Source organism: Ochotona princeps, chromosome 24 (genome assembly GCF_030435755.1).
Source record: "Ochotona princeps isolate mOchPri1 chromosome 24, mOchPri1.hap1, whole genome shotgun sequence".
NCBI classification, from domain to species: Eukaryota; Metazoa; Chordata; class Mammalia; order Lagomorpha; family Ochotonidae; genus Ochotona; species Ochotona princeps.
In genome coordinates this window covers 37,050,213-37,071,518 of record NC_080855.1, presented here as the reverse complement: position 1 = coordinate 37,071,518, position 21,306 = coordinate 37,050,213, and positions in this window count along the sequence as shown.

Below are 21,306 nucleotides of genomic sequence, written 5' to 3'. Positions count from 1 at the left end.
CCATTGTGCAGAGTTTGAATCCGTAGCAGAGCAGACACATGGCTCAGGGCAGGGGTAAAGATAGCCAGTGCCTCAACTGGGAGGAGGCGTGAGTGGAATTGAGCATGCAGGCTCATCTTGTGGCTTGTGTTCTCACACAGCTGCTTGTCCTTCAGAGGCCCATCCTGTGTCCCTTGTGATGCCTGGGCGTCCTTGCTCAGGAAGACTGATTCTTGTCCTTGCCCATAGTTGAGAAGAGGAGCAAGCAAGAGCCCCCATGCCTGCCTGGGACAGAGCAGCTGCTCTCCTGTCTTGTGCAGCAGGAGAGGAAGAGGAAGAGGAAGAGAAAGAGGAATGGGAGCAGAGCCTCACTTGCTGTGGGTGCCAGGTCCAGCTTCATGGCCACAGCCTGGAGTTCTCTGTGTAGGCTGTGCTATGAGCCTTGCTCAGGTGTCTGGTGGTGAGGGCTTTGGGGAAGCATGTGATCCTCAAGTTCTTTAATGATATGCTGCAGTTTCCCATGTGTCTGGTGCCAGCAGGTCATCATGCTCTCTGCCACTACAGCGTGAGGTGTTTGTGAGGTTTTGTTTCGAGGGAGGGTGGGGGGATTTTTCAATCATAGACACCAGGCTACCCACCCTTTGTCCTGCTGTGTCCTGCTGTGTCCTGCAGCTGTGCACATCGAGAACCTGGGTGCACCCATGGCTTCCTCTCCTTTTCCCTCAGTTTTCCCCCCAAGGTCCTAGAGATGGCAGAGGGGCAGACACCATGGTGCTGCTGAAGGGCTTTCTGTAGAGTCAGTGAGAAGCATGTTGAGGTAAAACAGGAGGATTGGAATCCAGGAATGGTATCCTTTCCTCCATCACCACTTCCTGATATCTGCCCTTAGAACCTTCAATGTGAGGTAACACAGAGCATCTTGCCAGGTCAGCCTGGTATTGCTGTGGTACCCCAGCTGATGTTGCCAGTGTTACAAAGAAGGGAGACTCTCCGGCCTGGGTGGAAGGGCAGCCTGGGTGTGAGGCCAGACCCCTGTGCTGGAGCCAGGAGCACAGCTTGTGCTGGCCTCTTCAAGTGCTGTGGACACCAAGACATGACTCATACTAGGGAATGGTCACTGTGTTGGGATCCTCAAGTGTGTGTGTCATACTTTGCAGCCAGGAGCACTCCAACTCAGGCCACTAGGAGCAGGCCATAGTGGGCAGCTTGAGGGTCAAGGACTAGGTTCCTTAATAGGATATGCTCTTGACACAAATGCCTGAGCCACCAAGGGAATCCATGCCTGCATCTGCCAGGGTGCCTTCAATGAGCATGACGAAGGACTATGCCATATCTTGAATCTATAGGACCCTAGCCGCTGGAGGAGAGAAGTCCTCCCAGTCTTGTGAGAGCTCTGTGTGCCCCTCATGCCGGGAGCTGTGCTGCCAGTGTGTGCAAGGAGGTCTAGTGCTTGCACTCCCCATCCGTGTCCTCCCATGCAGGCAGGGGTGCCATCCTCTGACCCAGATGAGGTCACTGAGGCTGCACTGGGAACACATGTGGGAGGTCAGCTGTGCTGTCAGAGCTGAGATCCCGTGTATCTGAGCATGAGGTGGCTCAGATGCGACCCCACACAGCATCTGCTGGAGCTTGTGTTCCTTGGTCTTGTCATGTGTGGGTGCTCCCTTGGGAGAGATGGGCAGGTGTGGCAGTGTTCCTTGAGATGGGGCTACTTTGTCCTGTGTGGAAAATCCCTGCCCCTATTGTGCATGGAGAGTAGGGTTGGCTGGTCCCAGCCTGGGGAGCTCTCATGGTGCTGAAAGAGACTCTGCACACTGCGCAACAATCAACTAGACTTTGTTGAAAGACAGGGAGCATAAAGCTGAGAAAAAGCATAGTATGAGAGTGGGGAAATAGCAATGATGTCTCCCTGTGGCAGAGGTGGGCAGGTGAGGCCCTGGGGAAGAAGCAGGGGAGTAGTTGGGGCCAGGCCTGGGGTCGGAGTGGTGATCTTGTCCCCTTGCAAGTCATTGGTGCCAACAGGGAACAGGCTTGCCCCCGCATCAGCTGTGTCAAAGCTAGTGGCTTGAGGCCGGCATCTTGAGCTTGTGACCCCATGGGGCCAATTCTGGGGCCTGCCCGGTGGCTGGGGGCATGGCTGTGTCCACGCCATTACATGGAAGCTCTTCTCAGTGGAGGACAATTGCTCCTGGGGGGAGACTATATCTGGCAAATCAGGGATAGGGCCCTCCAGAGTGGGGTACATGGGCTGTATCTGTGCTGTCACCAACATTGCGTGTTGGCCGACTCTCTGCTCAGGTGGTGTGAAGCTCTCCTCGGAGGAGGACATTTCCTCTGAGTGGGAGGCTCTATGTGGCAGGTCAGGGATGCAGCCCTCCTTAGCAACACACAGCATTGTGTGCTCACGTGGCCAGCTCTCTGCTCACGTGGCTTGTAGGCCCTGGTGGATGATGATGACAGAAAACTCTGGGCAATGGCCTTGTATGTCCACTGCTCCATCTCACTCAGCTCCTCTGGTGATGCTGGACGATGCAGTTCTGTGATATGGACAGTCACCACCCCACTGTGCTGCTCCAGGCACAGGCTGGACTTGTCCTGAACCTGGGAGAGAGACCAACAGAGAGCCTAGGTACAGTGAGACAGAGAGGTCATCCCAGGGATCCCTGCACAGCCAGCCAGCCAGCCAGCCCTGGGCCTCCCTCAGGTTCCCATGGACTCTTAAGCCTGATCTCCTCCCCTATGCAGATTGAAGGATACCCTCCATCCACACAGACCCAGCCATCTATGGGCCTGGCCAGTGTGGCCCACGGAGTACTGCCTTGCCAGGGAGGGCTCCCCTTACCTTTGTGCATTGGAGGCAGCAGGTGTGTGGCTGGTCAGGCATGGCCCAGCATGGACATCACATTGGCTGAGGCCCACAGGGACATTTCCTGGGACCTGAACCACTCCGACTTGGAAAGCAACACAGGAACATGTTCCTTCGTGTCAAATCCTAGCACACTAGCTCAGAGCTAGCTGTGGAATGTGGGTGCCAGTTGCCCCGGCACCCAGCATGCAGCAGTGTGAGGTCATTTCCATGTGGTGAGGTCACTTGCTGTGGCTCCTTAGCTGATCCCCTTCCTCACAGAGGACTTCTCCACACTGCCAGACCACTACAGCCTGCCTCTCTTCATGCCCACCCCTGGCTTCTCTCCCATTGTGCAGAGTTTGAATCCATAGCAGAGCAGACACATGGCTCAGGGCAGGGGTAAAGATAGCCAGTGCCTCAACTGGGAGGAGGCGTGAGTGGAATTGAGCATGCAGGCTCATCTTGTGGCTTGTATTCCCACACAGCTGCTTGTCCTTCAGAGGCCCATCCTGTGTCCCTTGTGATGCCTGGGCGTCCTTGCTCAGGAAGAATGATTCTTGTCCTTGCCCATAGATGATAATAGGAGCAAGAGCCCCCATGCCTGTCTGGGACAGAGCAGCTGCTCTCCTGTCTTGTGCAGCAGGAGAGGAAGAGGAAAAGGAAGAGGAATGGGAGCAGAGCCACACTTGCTGTGGGTGCCAGGTCCAGCTTCATGGCCACAGCCTGGAGTTCTCTGTGTAGGCTGTGCTATGAGCCTTGCTCAGGTGTCTGGTGGTGAGGGCTTTGGGGAAGCACGTGATATTTAAGTTCTTTTTGTTCGACCCCATGTCCTAATGGTTTTTGTACCAGCAGATCCTTGTGTTCTGTGCCACTACATAATGAGGCATTTGTTGTGTTTTTTCCATGGTAGTTTTGTGAAGTTTTGAAAACAGTCTACCCACCCTTTGTCCTACTGTGTCCTGCTGTGTCCTGCAGCTAGCTGTGCACATCGAGAACCTGGATTTTCTCATGCCTCTTATGCTTGTCCCCCAGTTTTTTCGTCTGCTGTTCTTTAGGTGTCAGATGGGTAGACACCATGGTTCTGCTAAGGAATTTCTTTGGCGTTTGTAAGAAATTGGACGAAAACTTGATTGTCAGGCCCGAGGATCGGTCTCCTTTCCTCCATCCTCCCTTTCCCCCTCTACCCTTCCTGTCTTTGACGTTACATTGCACAGAGTGCCTTGCTTGGTCAGCTTGGTATTGCTGTAGTTCCCAATATGATGTTGCCAATGCCTGCATGAAGCGCAGCTCTCAGGCCCATATGGATAATACTGTGAGTCTGAAGCCATGCCCTTTGGTAGATAAGGAAATCAGGTTGTGCTGGCCTCTCAGACTCCTGTAATATCCTTCCCCTGAAGTCCCTAGTATTCACCTCCAGATGGCTTTAGGTTTTTGGCACTATTAGTACCCAAGGCACTAAGTCCTTCATGCAGCCTCGCAGGTGGGTTATTAAGCAGCTGAGCTCATACTTTTTTGAGTTCATCGGCTTGTGTTTTTTAAATCTGATTGAACGCATGGTAAGATTAATTTTACTATCTGTTACTTTAGTGAGTAAATGTTCAAAGAGCAAACATTTTGAGCATAACATTGATAACAGAATATGAATACAAAAATTATATTGGAGGCTTGTCAGTGGTGAAGACACACATACACATCCTCCTACCCTTGTGCATGTGGCTTGGGGAATCCAGAATGTGCCAGGCTCAATATTTGGTGATTCTAGCTCTGCCCACCATTGCCCAATATTTGCAAATTCTGAATGTGTCCAGGCCCAAGGCCTGAGACCTGAAAATTTCTCTGTCCGCATTATTACACTCTGAGTGGATCTTAGACAGCTCTGAGCAAGCACAGGATCTTGGCTTTGCCCACCACCACCATCTTGGTGAGGGGAGCTCAGGTGAGTCTGAGCTCAAGGCATGTATGCTTGAGTCTGCCAGCCATGTGTTTGTGTCTGGGAGAAATTTGGCCAATCCCACATACTGCCTGTCAATATGCTTAGAAAACTTGGGGGTCGGTACTTACAGAGAGTCTGAGAGATTGCATGCGGCAGGGGGTAGGGGTGAGCAGGAACCTTCTGTTTCATGTCCAGGTGAGGAATGGCTTTTCCCTTTTAAAATGAAGGCAGATAAGAATCACCACAACAGGGACAAAGTCAAAGTCCCAGATTCTTCAAAGGGCAGACGACAAGCATGCCCCTTCCTTGTTTTATGGCTGATGGGCCTGGAGCTTCCCCTAAGCTTCTGTTTTATTGAAGTCAAGAGAGCAGAAAAACTTAAATTTAGCTGTTGTCTTAAGAGACTACTTTGGAATTTACTTAAGTTAGTTAACACGTTTAGTTATCAATAACATGAAAATAACTGAAAAGAAGATATTAAAACACTGTTGTTTTTTTTTACAAGGAATCAGGCTTCAATTACATTGTTTTAAAGGCAAATAATCAGTAAATATACACATTATGACCAATTTTACTATACATCTTTAAAGAATTCATTGTTCTCCTGCAAGGCAAAATCACATATTTTCTTGTAAATAAGAACACAAGTAATTCACAATCTGGATCAATTTCATGAGTAGGAAACATTTTGACCAATTAACAAAAATACTCTTCTACTTTAATAGCATATATGATGCAACAAATTTAGCATAATTTAATAATATTGTGAGATTATAATCCAAATTATTTTAAATGACAAGTACATTATTCAAATTTTGTCTCAATTTTTGAGAGTTCTAGGGATCCTACTAGAACCCTCAAAGTCATGAGACTTGGTTTAGAACTCTGAAGAATTTAGAAGTCTAAATGAGTTAAACAAAAAGTACCTTTAGCATTTAACTGAACATGTTGAATACTGTATGTTAGACCTAATCAATGCCAGAACAACAACACTGTAAGCTGAAGACCAAACAGCAAGAAAATGACACATGAACCTTTCCCAGTGGAGGTGGGGAGTCTGGTCTGGCCAGGTCCTGTTAAATTTATTAGACCTTTCTAAAATTATTTACCAGGAGAGAGAAAGGGGGTTAGTCATGATCCGTCCCATCTCGTCTGCAGTCAGTCACACATGCACCCAATTCAGAACAAGAACAACAACTTAACAATTCAAGACAAAGACACAACTGGAGAAAATATTAAAACAAAATTTAGTTTTGTCTGGACAAAAATAATAGAACACCAAGAATATTGACAAAACAAACATAAGCACGAACACCAAACATGTCAGAACAGAGACATATAACTCTCAAACCTGTTGCAACTTCCAACCTCTTCTTCGACACATTTTAACCTGGAGATATTTTGTAAAACAAGCACACATAGGTTCATCTCATGCTTTAAATTATTTTAACAGTGGACTTGGACCACTTAATATCAGATTGCTTTTGTTAAGTCAAGTTACAGAACACATTTTTCTTTACTTTTCTCTCTCTCTCTCTCTCTCTCTCTCTCTCTCTCTCTCTCTTTTTTTTATAAACTTTAAATGGCTTATCTTACCCTGTCTCTCTCAGCTAAGGGGTTGGGTAAAGAAGTGGGAGATGCATGCCTGAATAGGACTCAGTAAGAGCAAGGATAAAAGGTGCCTGAATGCCATAATCTTTCACTGCTTGCTTAATATTTTTTTTAGATCTTTAAACTGCAGAGGTTGATCTTCGCGGCGTGGTGTCCACCACCTCATGCAGGGGTCTGAATAACAGGGCAGCATATTACACTCTTTTTGAGGAGATCTGAAGTCTCACTCTTATGGGGTTCTATTACAGGCTGCTGTTATAGTAATGAGGCAGGGGCTGAAGGAGCTGCTGCTTCTGAAGCATAAGGTGGAGGTGGGTGAGAGGCGTCGTGATTGACTATTAGTCTGAGAGCGTATAGTTTCTGGGGCAGATTGATCAAGGGGCTTGGCACTGGACTCTGCCTCAATATCTATAATGACAGAAGATGGTCGAGAACCTTGGGAAGGTGAGGGGATAGGTGTGGACAGCAGAGTGACTTTCTTTAAGAGATCATTCTCCCTCGGAAGCCAAAATCTGTAAATCTGGATGCTGAGACTCAATCTTTAGGATATCATAAATCAAAGTCCAATAATTAAAGGCAGTAACAGGAATTTTCTCAGGCTCAAATCCTCATAATAATCTTCAAAACAATCACCTACTCTACACCAAGTTTTCTCCTCAATAGAACCGTCCTGGAGATGCCAGGGACATATCTGACCAACAAAATCCAAAAAGGTTTTGAGGTCGTTCTATTTCACCCTAATTCCTCGTGTCTTGAATGAGTCTATTAGACCATAATGAGTCTATAAGACATTGCAAGAATAATTCTTGCTTTGATAATGCTTGTCCCATCTTACCTTAGCTCTGTAAGATTTGCGCCGTGAATACTCCCACGAGCTCGACTTCCGGCGGGTCAACCATGAAACTGCTCAACCGGTGTTCCTTTCGACACCGCGAGAGGCCTCTCCATGAATGATGGCATGGCGTTCTCTCTGTCGGTGGTCTGCACGCCCGACGTTGGGCGCCAATTTGGCCCATCCAGCAGGACAGTCAACGGGGTCGCAGCCACCTAGGAGAGAATGACTGAACAAGAGACACAAATATGGACAGCAAGACAGTAGGTCTGATCAAGCTATCAGTTTATTGATTTCAACTGAGGGTTTTTATATTCTTCAGTAACTAAGCCTCAGGGAGGGAAGGAGAAACTGGGATGCAAGCCATGGTCTCAAGACCGATTGTTCTTGAGCAGCCACCATATCAACAGTAGTAACCACTATATTAATAATAGTGTAGGTACAAGATGTTGGCAGGTAAAGCATGAATCACATTCTGAAACAATTGCTAGAAACAATTGAAGTGAAGCGTGTGATTAGTTTCATAGCCTCTTTCCCAAGCACCTAGCCAACTGGGGGTTTTCCACTGTCCCATAGGTCTATATTCAAAATGGCTTCAGTGTGGCTTTAGTACATGGCTCCTGACATGTATGCTAGTCGCAGAGACCCCCAGAGGACTCCCAAGGGCTTTCGCTGCAGGAGCAGAGGATTGTTGGTCTGGACACCAAGAACCGCATCCCAACCACCAAGGAGATCACAGGGAATTTGAGTGCCCTGGTAGGCTGAGAACTCTGAGGTCAGTCATTTCCTATTGGATTTCAGGAGGGGAATTTTCTCTTGTCCCTACTTACTTAGCAATTCCTCCAAATGGTGGCAGGAGCATTTGATATGGGGATGAATAAACAGGAAACCTCCTGGTTTACAGGTTTAGATAAAGGACCTGCTAGAGGAACAAATTGTGTATTTGGAGACTGTCCCTTGCTGTTGAGATGAAAATGGCTCAGGCCCCTCCTCCCTGGATGCCTACATGACAACCTTCTTTTGAAAGTCTGATGCTGTTAATAAACTTTGGCTATTGACCATCTCTCAATAGTCTACGTGTGTTATTTTTAAGCTCCATGCACCAAGTACATTGCTCAGGGCAGCGAACAGCGTGGTTGTGGACTGGGTCTGGGGAGGGCCAGACTGGGCTTGATTCTAGCACTCACTGGTACTCATGAGAGTAGGGTGGGTGTAGAATAGGTTGGGTTAGGTCTTGGCTGCTGCTGAACCACATGAGAACTGTTTTTGGGCATGGATCACGTGTGTATGGGCTGTAATTCTCAACAATAAGATCCAGAAAGGGTATTTGTGGATTGGGCAAGGGCACCATTCTTGCCAGGAGAAGATGTGGACAAATTTCAACCTGGGCCAGGAACACACTAGTATATGCAAGATCTGCCACTGGAAGGAGACCAGATAGAGGAGCTTGGAGAACTCCTTTCCAGGTTACCAGCAAAGAGCAAAGAGTAATGCAAGGAGTAGCCCAAAGCAGGCCAGGTTACAGAACCCTCCAGCAGGCATGTATTTCAGGCCTGGGGGTGGATCAGGCATGCCAGTTTATAACCTCCACTGTCAGATCTAAGAACCAGGATGAGGTGTGGGAGGTGCCAGTTCTGGCTGCAACACCAGCCAGTTCACAGTGGAGCTGGGACATGTAAGCTAATTGGCCAAGGCTAGGCTGCAGTACCAACCAGCATAAGCTGGAACTGGGGTCAGTTTGGATGGAACTAGGCTGAAGCAGCCACTAGTAGATGCTGAGGTGAGATGAGCCATGTCTATCTGGGGGTGGTGAGTGTCATTTCTGTAAGCACCAGGGATGTAGGAGTCCTTGTGCTTTCGTGTGTGGTGGGTGCTGGATTCATGAGCTTCAGGGTTGTGGGGTATGATGGGTTCTGGGTCCCATGGCCCAGGTCACACAGCTGGTTTCATGAGCCCCATGTGTGGGGCACCTGGAGGGTCATGTGTCTCCTGCTGCATATTCCAGGGCTCACCTACATTCTGGGTATCAGGTCCATGAGCCCCAGGATTGGGGGTTCTGCTGGGTCCTAGTTCTCCTTGCTCAGGTCCTTGGACCCAGCTGCATAGTGGGTGCACAATCTGTGACCTCAAGAGTGAGGCCGGGTCCTGAGGGACCTGAGTCCTGACCCAGGCAATGGGCCTGCCTTTGTGGTGGGCACCAGGTCTGTGAGCCCCAGGTTTGTGGGTTCCCATGGGGCCTGGGTCTCATGACCCAGGTCACTGAACCCACCTGTGTGGTGGGGGCTATGTCCATGAACCGCAGTGGTGAGGAGTCTGGCTTTGCCTAGGTCGCTTGGCTCAGGTCCATGAACACACCTAGGAAAACTGTTCCTCCTCAGTATAGAGGATGGGAGTGCTGGACAGCAGACCATGATGAACGTGGAGGACAGGTTACCCATTGGGGCCTACAGAGGACATCTGGCAGGTACCATGACAGAGAATGGAGAACAGAGTCTGTGCATAACCACTTCAGCTAAGTGATGGCAGCAAATATCTGGGCGGATGGAGACTATAACGTAGACTGTGTCAGCCAATGGACATTGGAGGGTATTCTTCATCCCTGAATTGGCAGGATCGACAGCATTTCAGAACTATCACATCCAGCTGGGCTGAGCCTTTGGAGCATGAGCTGTGTTGTGACCCTGTGTTGATATCGGGTGGCCTTTCCCCATCCTCGGGTGCTGGGATGGGTAGGAGGCTGGGATTGGCCTATAAACCTGTGTGCCCCCTCCTCCCAGAAATGGGAAGAAGGGGTAGAAAGCTTGGAAACAATGATTGTACCCACTTCTCCCTTGCTCTGGATCCTTCCTACCCTGATCAACAATGTAATAATTTTGGAAAAAGCTATAGTGACCAAAATGATATATAACCAAAAACACCCACCCATTTTATTTTTTTCTTTTTGAGGATGTTTATATAGTTGATCAGATTTGGAAGGATTGGCATTTTGAGAAAAGTGGGTGTGACCATTATCTTCAAATTTTCTATTTCTTCTTCCAGTATATTGGGGAAGGGAGAGGTAAGGGGAGCCTCCCAACCACTCCCAGTACTCAGGGAACAGCCAATCAAAATCAATACAGGGTCCCCAGTGTGGAGCATGTTCCAAGGGTTCTGCTTAAGTGGTTTCAAGAGTTCTGAAATGCTGTTAATCTCCTGATCCAAAGATCAGGAAACTCTTCTAATGTCCACTATCTGACATAGATAACCTTAAAGTCTCCATTCATCCAAATATTTGCTGTCCTATATGGCTGGGGTAATTGTCCAATTTGTCTGTCCTCCTCTTATGCTATGATACTAGATTCCCTCTGCAGGAAACAGTGGGCTGCCATATGCTCCATGCAAGACTGGGCCTACTCTCCACTCTTCTACCTTTTCCACTGAGGAGACCCAGTTTTGTTGCATGCACTCCATGTTCAGATCACTAATCCTGGACGTGAACCCTCAGGTCCCCAAAGACCACTACCTCTACACCGCCTGCAGGCTTATATACCAAGTACCCACAAACATGCCTCCAAACAACCAGTTGGCTTTTCCTGGTGCCATTGGCACCCTGGGCCACCTGACATGAGCCCTGCTGGACCAGTTTGCATCCAACGCCCAAAGACCCAGCACCTACTGCACAGGCAGACACCACCCCCTAGGCTCACTGTCTCATCACCCACTGCAGAGTCAGGCCCAATCCCTGGGTCAAGCAAACTGGGTCTCCCTGGATCCCTGGCCCCTGGGGCCCACAGATCCAGCTCCCACCATGCAGGTGGGACCAAGGACTGTGATGTAGCCCATCAGAGAGGTGCCCACTCCCATTCCTGGATCTTGCACTCTTCAGGTAGTTCTTCAGTCTAGCCTCACTGGAATTGTCCCCAGTCCCAGCATCTGCCATCTGATACTGCAGGAAAGCCCAACCAGCCTGCACTTATTTTGGCTCATGTATGCATCAGTGGATACAGTTGCTTAGCCCAACCTGGCTTTCCACCAAACCCAGTTCATATGCAAGCCAACAGGTGTTGAAGCCCTACCCGGCCTGATCTGTCCCAGCTCTCATGCTCGCCAGCAGGAGCGGTGGTACACAGGGAGACCCACAGCTCCACTAATGAACTCAAAACCTCCCCCATGGCCACACAGTTTTGGCTGTCCTGGTGGGTGCTGCAGCCTGATCTATCATGGCTCATCTCACATTGGGATATGCTGATGGGTGCTATAGCCTGGTCAGGCCCAACCAACCCGCAGTCCCAGCCCTAATGTGACTTGGCTGGTGCTTTGTCCAGACCCGGCCCCTCCTGAACCCTGTCTTGGTTCTTTAATCTACCAGTGAATGTTATGAATTGGACCAGCCTGGCCTGACCCCAGACCTGACCCATATGTACATTGGTCCACATGGATGCAGCAAGTACACTGACCTGGCCTGATTGGCTGGTTCATTCCACAAATGGCTGCCATAGGTGGAGTTAAGCACATCTGAAACCAGAAACAAGGAGCTTCTTTCAGGTCTCCCATGTGGGTGCATGGTCCCACAGCTTTGGGCTATCTCTACTACTTTCCCAGGCCACAAGCAGGGAGCTGGAAGGGAAGTGGAGCAGCCTGGATACAAACCAGAGCCCCTATGGGATCCTGGTGCATGCAAAGTGAGGACTTTAGCCACTAGGCTACCATGCTGGGCCCTTGCCTTGGTTCTTGTGCTAACCTACAGTTACTGCATCCTGACAAAGGAGTTCCCTGAGCTCCCTTATCAGGTCTCCTAGCGGCAGATCTTATGTACAATGATGTGTCTTTGGCCCAGGTTGACTTTGTTCACCTCCTGTCCTGGCAAGAGTAGTGTCCTTGCCTATCTGGCCCACGCCCATTCTTGTTCTTACTGTTGAGTGTTGCTGCCCATCAAAACCTGGTCTGTGCTCAGACATCACTCTCATGTAGTTCAGCAGGAGCTGAGACCTAGCCCAGCCTGTTCTACACCTACCCTGGTTCTCATGAGCACAGGTATGTGTTGGAATCTAGCCATCTGGCACTCTCTAGACCCAGTCCATACTCATGTCTAGGGAGGCTGCATCCATGCTCAGCCCAAATTACCACCCCCATTCCAGCTGTAGTGCTTACTAGTGGGAACCCCATTCCAGCCAGGGCATCTGCTTAGCTCCCCAAACAGGCCTGTTCCCAGTCACACATCTTGTCATGCCAGTGGTTGCTCTGACCTGCCTCAGCATAACCCATCACCATATTAGCTTTTGCCATTAGATGCTGCAGCCTGGCCTGACCCATCCCATCCCCAGTCCCAACTCTCGCTGGTGGGTGCTCGATCCTGGCATCACCTAGTCTGCTCCCATCCTTGACTCATACAAGCCGGTAGATATGATAGCCTAGCTTGGCATGGTCCACACTCTAGCTTGGTTCCTGAACATGCCAGTGTGCTAAGGTTTGGTCTGACTCTGCCCACTCCGCCCCCTTCCAGAACCAACCCACACCTTTGTCAACAGGTGGAACCACCTTGCACAGCCTGACCAACATGCTGAGTTATGGGCAATGTTCAATGCTTCCTGGGTGCCTGCCTACCACTGTCTAATGTAGTCATTAAAACCCCAAGCATAGATACATCTTATTTATGATTTTATAAATTACAAAATAATTCACATTTATATAAGGAAAATGACACTTATACCACAGAAGGAATATCTCTTTATAGACATTCTTTATAGATTTTCTCATTTCCCATGTTTACAATTTAGCAAATCTCTTTTTAAAGAGTAATTTATGTTGTAAACACAGATCAGATTTACGTGAGAAGGAGAACAGAAAGATATCCCCCCCTCTGGTTGATTCCCCAAATGGCTGCAACAGCCAGAGACGAACCAATTTGAAGCCAGGAGCCTGGATCTTTCTCTTGGTCCCCCATGTGGCTACAGAGTCCCAAGGCTTTGTGCCATCCTCTATTGCTTTCCCAGACCATGAGCAGGGAGATGGATGGGATGTGGAACAGCTGGGACATAACAAAGTCCTTAGGCAAAGGGAGTCCCAGCATTTGTAAGATGAGAATTTAGCCACTGAGCCATTGTTCTAGGCCCAGCAAACACCTCTTGATTCCATATTTATCATGGCAATACCATTTGTTTACAATTTAACTAGTGTTTCATAGTTTCTACTTAGACAAAGGAAATATAGCCAGAGTAATTATGCTTTCTCACATTCACTATCATTAATAATCACACCTGCCAGAGGGAACCAGCTAGCCCTGGCTATAAGCTTCCAGCTGGAAGAGCTCAGCATAGGTGGAAAATCCCTGGACATGACTCAGGTCTGGAGAGAGATCTGGGCCCATTGACCTGCCATGTGCTCAAAGCCAGGTGGGTTGGTTTACCCCAGTGGCAGGGCTTGGATCTGGACTGAGGCCTGAGCCAATTGGGCTGCTGGCTGCTCGGAGCCAGAGGGGGCCAGCTAGCCCAGATTCTGAGCTCCCAGGTGGCAGGGCTCAGATAAGGTAGCTCGAGGGCTTCACCCAGTGCCTTTGGCACCTGGGGCATGCAATGGTGGGATCTTGAGGAGGAACACATGGACCTTTACAGTTCAAACACAGCAGCGCTAGATGGATAGCAGAACTGGGATAGTTAGTATTGACCGATGCCAAAAACCACTCACTGGTCACATTCAAGGCCAAGTGAGAATCAGAGGCCTGGAACTTTCTCGCTTACCTCTCACCTTCTGGAAAACAGAGAGGGGCTGTGGAGTGGACCATCTCTATGTGAAGCCTCCATACACATCTAGCACAGGGCTCCAAAAGCTGCTGGGATGATGAGCACACGCAGGCACAACTCCAACACTGCAGGACAGAGGGCCTGGACTCAGGACCCCTCCAGGCCTTGTGCTGCTTCATCTGGCTACTCATTTGTCTCTTTTAAAATAACCCATGCAACAAATCAGCAAGAGTAAGTAAACTGTTTTCTGGATTCTACAGACCATCCTAGCCAATTGTTACTTAAGAGTGTGTTGCAGGAACCTCCACTTTGTAGTCAGGTGGAACAGAAGCTATGGGCCACCAGGACACCAACTGCTCATGACTGGTAATTGAGTGTGGGGAAATCTAAGGGGACTGAGTTGGTAATCCATGGGGTGTGCATCCACGCCAGTGTTAGAACTGTAGGACCCACAGCTGTTGCCAAGGGGGTTTGAATAGTGTGGGGCATTCTACATGTCTAGTTATCAGAAGTGAAGCTGTGAGACTGGCATGCATATGGGCAGGAAAACAGTTGGTGCTTCCTCCAGTCCCTGTCCTGTGTTCATCAGAGCGGTACTTTGCTCCACCCCTTGCAGATAAACATGGTGCTGTTTCCATTCAGCGGATAGGTGGGCAGGCTGACTCTGCATCTCAGCTCAGTGTAAATAAAGAATGTTACAAAACTGCTGATGCATGAACAGGAGGTGGGATGGATGGTCCTGTGATTCTGGGGCCAAAAGCTCTTCAAAGAAAAAAAAAATGGAAATGATGCTCGATGTTTTTACAAAAGTTTATTTTATTAGCTCAGTTTTTGAATAAAGACATTTTTGGATAAAATTACTTGGACACCTTGAAAAAAAATTAGGAATAATAAGATTCAACCAGAAAAGACTTGAACTTGAAGACAAGCTGGTAAGAGTAGTGAGAGCAGGGAAAGTTCCAGGAGTGCAACAAGATGGACAGCTGAGGGTTGTGGTCCTAACAAGAGGCTGCGACAGTGATCTTTCCAATGGAAAGTGCACAATCCTGCATGGATGTGTGGCTCATGACCCAGCGCCATGGTGTGACAGCTCCTCTGGGACAAGGCTGTGTGGGATTCACTCCACGTATTTCCTTCTGAGGGCATGTGTATGGGAGTGGATGTGAGCTAGCACAGTTTCAGCTGAGTGAATTGCATATACACTGACACAGTACTTAAAATAATTGAAAACTGTGACAATTTACTTTTTTTCAGGTGTATTATCTTAAGATGTAAGAAGTGGCTGAGCTCTCTTTGAGGGAGCAGGCTGATTCAGCTCAGCGTGGCACAGCTCAAGGTGAAGTGGCTATTGCGTGAGAAGATAACGGCCCAGAAAGAGGAAGAGGCTCAGCTACTCATTCCTTGTATGACACTGCCACAAGTAGCATTTTAGATAATCTTACTAAAATATAATTTAACACTATTAGCCAAATCCTAGTGGCAATTGTTTACTTTCCCCACAAAGTGATTTTTCTTTAAAAAATAAAGTCAGGAAAGGGGCTGAAATCTGATAAGAAATATTGAGGTGAGGCCCAGGCACCCACAGTGTGGAAGCCATCTCTCCAACCCGGTTTATGACTTGTATCTCACTACAGGAAGCAAAATCATTTATGCTTGGAACAAAGCACAAGAGCCCAGGAACCTTCTGGGTCATTCAGCTTTTGTCCTTCAGGATCCCGAAGTCAAATAAGCTCAATGGCCGGAAATGCCCTTTGAGTTGTTCTTTTTTTCTTTTTTTTAAAGATTTATTTATTTTATTACAAAGTCAGATATACAGAGAGGAGGAGAGATAAAGAGGAAGATCTTCTGTCCGATGATTCACTCCCCAAGTGAGCTGCAACGGCCGGTGCGCGCCGATCCGATGCCGGGAACCAGGAACCTCTTCCAGGTCTCCCACATGGGTGCAGTGTCTCAATGCATTGGGCCATCCTCAACTGCCTTCCCAGGCCACAAGCAGGGAGCTGGATGGGAAGTGGAGCTGCTGGGATTACAACCAGCGCCCATATGGGATCCCGGCGCGTTCAAGGCGAAGACTTCAGCCGCTAGGCCATGCCGCCAGGCCCGATTTGTTCTTCCTCTGATGTCTTATGTCCTTGGGATCAAAGCCTCTTTCACTGGCACCAAACAGTGCCCACTGTGGAGTTTTTGCCATATAATCCTGGGCGCTGAAAGTTTCCGACGCATCGTTGTCTTCATATGCCTGGATGAGCTCCAGAAAGCGGCTGTAGTCGATCCATGTCCACCACTCTCCATCAATCTTAAACTGGAGGGAAGAGAAACTGTCGGGTCAGAGGCAACAGCATCCATACAAGGGAAAACACAAACCAGTCTGATTTTTTTCCAGCATGTGAAAGAAAACTCTCACATGTGCCGAACATGGTTTCCTATCAGAGCAATTTGTTCTTCAAAGGAAGGGTTTCTTTTCCCTGGAGACCGCTGCTGTACCAGACCTGAAAGATCCAGTCACTGCATAAGGAATGGTTCCTGGAACTAGAAGCCAAGTTCATGTGGGGCAAGTTGAGCACTGCTGACATGGGGTTAGCTCTTTCAGTGTCATTTCTGTTGATGGTCAGGCTAATTCCAGTTGCTGCTGCTGTTGCTTTCTATCTGGCATGGATTTTCATGGCTGTTAGCAGCACTCATGGAAGCCTTTTCATTATGAAATCTTGCTTGAATTATTAGTAAAGCCTTAACCATGACTTCTAATTCTGGAATGCCAACAAAATGACTCCAACTAGCCTTTTAGTCTAATGTGGATACGTTATCTCATTAATGTGAAAAGCCTTGTTAAAAATTTTAGTTTGATAAAAGTAATAATCCAATTTGTACTCTCTTAAGAAAATTGTTTTTCAAAAGTCACTGGAGAATAGTGACCTAGAATGAAGAAAGCAAAAAGAAAGTGCTAAAGGAGATACTGATCTGGGAAGTGCTAAAGGAGATACTGATCCATAACCACTGTTAGTTCAAAGCACATGTTTGGCATTCACTTGTATCAGTGTACAACTAACAACTGACTTACAAATTGGCAAGTATTTCAGTTAATGATATTGCCTCTTCAAAAATCTCAAACCCTAGGAACCCAGTTGAGTAACAACAGCCTGTTTCAGCTGAAATAACATTGAAAATATATAAGGTCCTGTTTAAAATTCTAAAACCCACTGAATGTAAATAGAGTCTGATATTTTAATTCAATAGCTAAGAACTTTCTACAGGAAAACATGCCAAAGAAATGGAAAAGTTTAATTAATCTGTCTCTGGATTACAAAAAGGTTGCTTTTAATGAGATTAATCTTCAATGGCATCCTAGGGCTCTATGAACTTTGCAACCTGAGATGTAAGATCCATTTCTTGCCTTCATTTTCCCTCTCAACACTGATTGTCCCTGAGGGTTTCTGCTGTTGTATAAGGAAAAAAAAAAAAAAAGCCATAGTCATTCCCAGGCAGGGAGCCACAAAACTGCAGAGTTAAAGGTGACATCCTTCCCTGACCCCTTCCGTTTCCAAACCATGGCCAGACCCCACCAACTGTTGCTGAGCTGCATGTCTGCTGCCCCTGCCCCTGCCTTGACATTGCCCTGGCACAGGCTTTTCTGAGGGGGTTTTCCAACTGATGGACATTCTGATTTCAGTTCTGGCTCCTCCAAACTTCTATAGCTGGCCTGACCACGACATCTAAATTTGAAATTTGCACCTCCTGACTCTTCATGAGTCATGTCCCTGATAGGTGACTTGATGCTCCTCCTTCTGATAACTATGCCTCAGCCTTCTCATCCTGGAATGTGGAAAACCTTCCCGAATCCCTGTAGACTAGGACAGGCCCCCTGCTGCAGAATCTGCACAGCAGCAACACAGTTGAACTCCATCCTACTCCACCGAGACTGCTGGCTTTATGTACACACTGGACTGGCTATTCAGGGCCAAGCCCCTTCCTCTTTACCTGCTAACAAAGCTAGATGTTCACATAATGAAAAACAAAATTCACCTGTTCCCCTGAAATCTTGAGACACATGAAAAAGATTTTGCTGCTATTGGCTCCACTGAATAAACTTGAGTGTTTTAAGGTTTCCATGGTGGAAGATGCAATTCAGACACCCGACAGGACAGGAGTGACATGCTAAGTAGTGTAGAAATACACATTAACATGCGTGTAAGTAACATGAGGCCAATAACGATGCCTAACTATTCTTCACTGTTTTCAGCATTTATGTAATGCTAATGATGCACGTGGTCCAGGCACAAAAATTTTAAAATCCTTACAGAACAACACAGCATATGTGAAGAGTAAGTACAAAACACCTTGGCAGTGCAGAGGAAGACATGATCATCACAATCACCCCAGAAGACCCTGCCCAAAGGTACCCACTGGCATACACTTGGCACAGGTCAGGGGCAGACCAGGCCGAACCAGTTCACATCAGCCGCTGATGAATCCGAGCACCAGAACAGTGTGGGTCTGGCCAGGTATGGTCACAACACATACCAGTACACATTACAGCTGGGATAGGGTACAAGCTGGGCTGGGCTAGACTGTAAGCCTCACCAGCTGGAACTGGGAGTGGGCCGTGCTGGGCCAGGCTACAGCACCTACTAGCAAACACTGAGGTGAAATGGGTCATGCCAGACTGGGCCACAGCGCTAGCAGGAACCAGGGAGGGAAGTGGTAAAGCTAATAGGGGGAATGTGAAGGGTCCCCTGCTGGAATACTTTGCCCACTGGAGAACATGACTTGGGATGGGGGCAGACCAGACCTGGCAGGGCTACAACACCTGTGGGCCTCGTGCAAGCCAGATCAGGGAAGAGCCAGGCTTGGTTGACTATCCCTACTGGTACAAACATAAAGCAGAATCAGTGAGGGTTGGTTGGGCTTTTCCACAGCATCAGATAGCAGATGCTGGCACCGGTGGCAAATCTGTCAAGTTAATTTACAGAACCATCCGAAAAGTGTATGATCTGGGAGTTGGAGTGGCCTAGGAGGGAAATAGTGGGCACCTCCCTTTCGGGTTACCACTCCCACTGGAGAGCATGAAAACCAGGACTGGGGCAGGGGTGGCTGGACAGAACGGCACCCATGAGCATATATGTGGGCTGGATAGTGGAGCTAGTTGGGTTGAACTCAGTGTCAATACCCATTGACATGTATGAGAACTGAATGGAGTGTGGGATAGACTGAAATAGTCTGTTGTACATACTGGCAAGCACCGGAACCAGGGCAGGGAGTGGGCCTCATGGGGATTATTGTGGGCCGCTCCAACTAAGCTGTAGTTTCCACTGGTTTATGTGAGGGCTGAGTGTGTGCTGGGCTGAATCAGGCTGGATTGCAACAGCCATTGGTTCTAGTGAAAGAAAGGGCTGGAAACAGAAATGGCCCAGCAATTGCAACCACCAGTTGATTGGGGCGATGAACTGCGCTGGGCCCTATACTTCCAAGTACACATAAGAATCTGGTCTGGGATCACTTCAGACAGAGTTTCTTCAGGGATCTCCTTAATCAAACTTCTGAACTCAAAACCCTAACCATAAAGAGAAGTGCAGGTTCCATGGTCTGCGATGGAGTGAAAGTGCCAGAACCGAGCCTCCTCAGAGGCTTAGACAGAGCAGTGGAAAGCATAACCAGGTGCACATGGAGGATATGGCAGTCTATCGGAACCTGCAGAGGATACCTGGAACCACAAAAGAGGACTGAACAAATCAATCAACTACCGCAGGCATATGTTGGTAGTGAAAAATTGGGCAACCAGAAACTCTAAGGTGAACTATGTCAATCAGTGGATTCTACAGCAACTTCATTGTGCTTGGAATGGCGAGATTGGCATCAATGCATAACTGCAGAACTATCAAAACCACTTGAGCAAGACCCTTGGAGCATGCCCCACATTGGGGACCTGGGATGGGTAGGAGGCTGGGTGGAACTTCTCCCTCTATCTTCCCCTTTATCCCAGATACAGAAAAAAATGTGGAAATAATAGTCTTACCCACTTTCCTATAGTCTTTGAACCTATGTGCCATAATTAACCTTGTAAAGATTATTTTGAGAAAAAAAAAAGATATGTAGGTAGAATGATAGCACATAATAAATAACAAAAAAAATTTTCAAAAATTAAAAAAAAATTTTAAAAAGAAGACCCTGCCCGTGAAATTCTCTTAGGGCTCACTGCTTTTCTGTGAGCCACAAAAACAAACAAACAAACAAACAAACAAACAAACAAAAAACATATTCTCGAGATCTGGCATGGTAGCCTAGCAGCTAAAGCCTTCATGTTGCAGGCACTGGGATTGCATATGAGTGCCTGTTTATGTCCCGGAGGCCCCACTTCCCATCCAGCTCCATGCTTGTGGCCTGGGAAAGTAGTCAAGGTTGGCCCAAAGCCTTAGGAAGCTGCACCTGTGTGGGAGACATAGAAGAGGCTCCTGGCTTCAGATTGGCTCAGCTATGGCCACTGCAATCACTTGGGGAGTGAACCAGCGGATGAAGATCTTCCTCTCTGTTTCTCCTCCTCTGTATGTCTGAATTTCCAATAAAAATAAATGAATCTTAAAAAAACTTCTTTTTGCTCCTCACATCCCTGCCAAAAGCAACTCTGGAATTGCTAATTTGGCTGAATCATTCTACGAGGCCAATATTATGCTTTTCAAAGCCTGACAAATGTCAGCGAAAAGCTAAATATGTGAAAGGCTATTGCAACATCAAGATTCAACCGTTTTGTTTTTTAAAGATTTATTTAGTTTTACTGGAAAGCCAAATCAGGTTTACGGAGAGAAGCAGAGACAAAGAGAAAGATTTTCCATCTGCTGGTTCACTCCCCAAATGGCTGCAACAGCCAGAGCTGAGCCATTCCTAAGCCAATAGCCAAGAGTCTCTTTTGGGTCTCCCACATGGGCACAGGCTCCCAAGGCCTTGGGCCATCCTCTACTGCTCTCAGTTCACAAAGCAGGAAGCTAAACTGGAAGGGGAGAAGACAGGACATGAACCAGAATCCATATGGGGTTCAGGCACTTGTAAGGTAATGATTTAATCATTGACCAATCACGCTGGGTCCAAAAAAATGCAACATTTGAAGATATCAAATTTCCCAGCTGGATCTGACTCTCAGGTAACCACAGAAAGGCCAAAGACCCAGCACAGCCAACACAGCAGTGGAGAATAGTAACAGGGTGGAGAACTGACACCATCCTATCTGCAAACTTCCTAAACAGCTACAAAAACCATGAGTGCGTGACACTCCTGAAGGATTGGACACGAAGATCAATGGAATGGAATGGTAAATATAATCAATAATTAACAAAGGAAGGATAGTCTTCTCAATAAATGACGCTTGAGCAATTGAATCTGCTAATAAAATAAATCT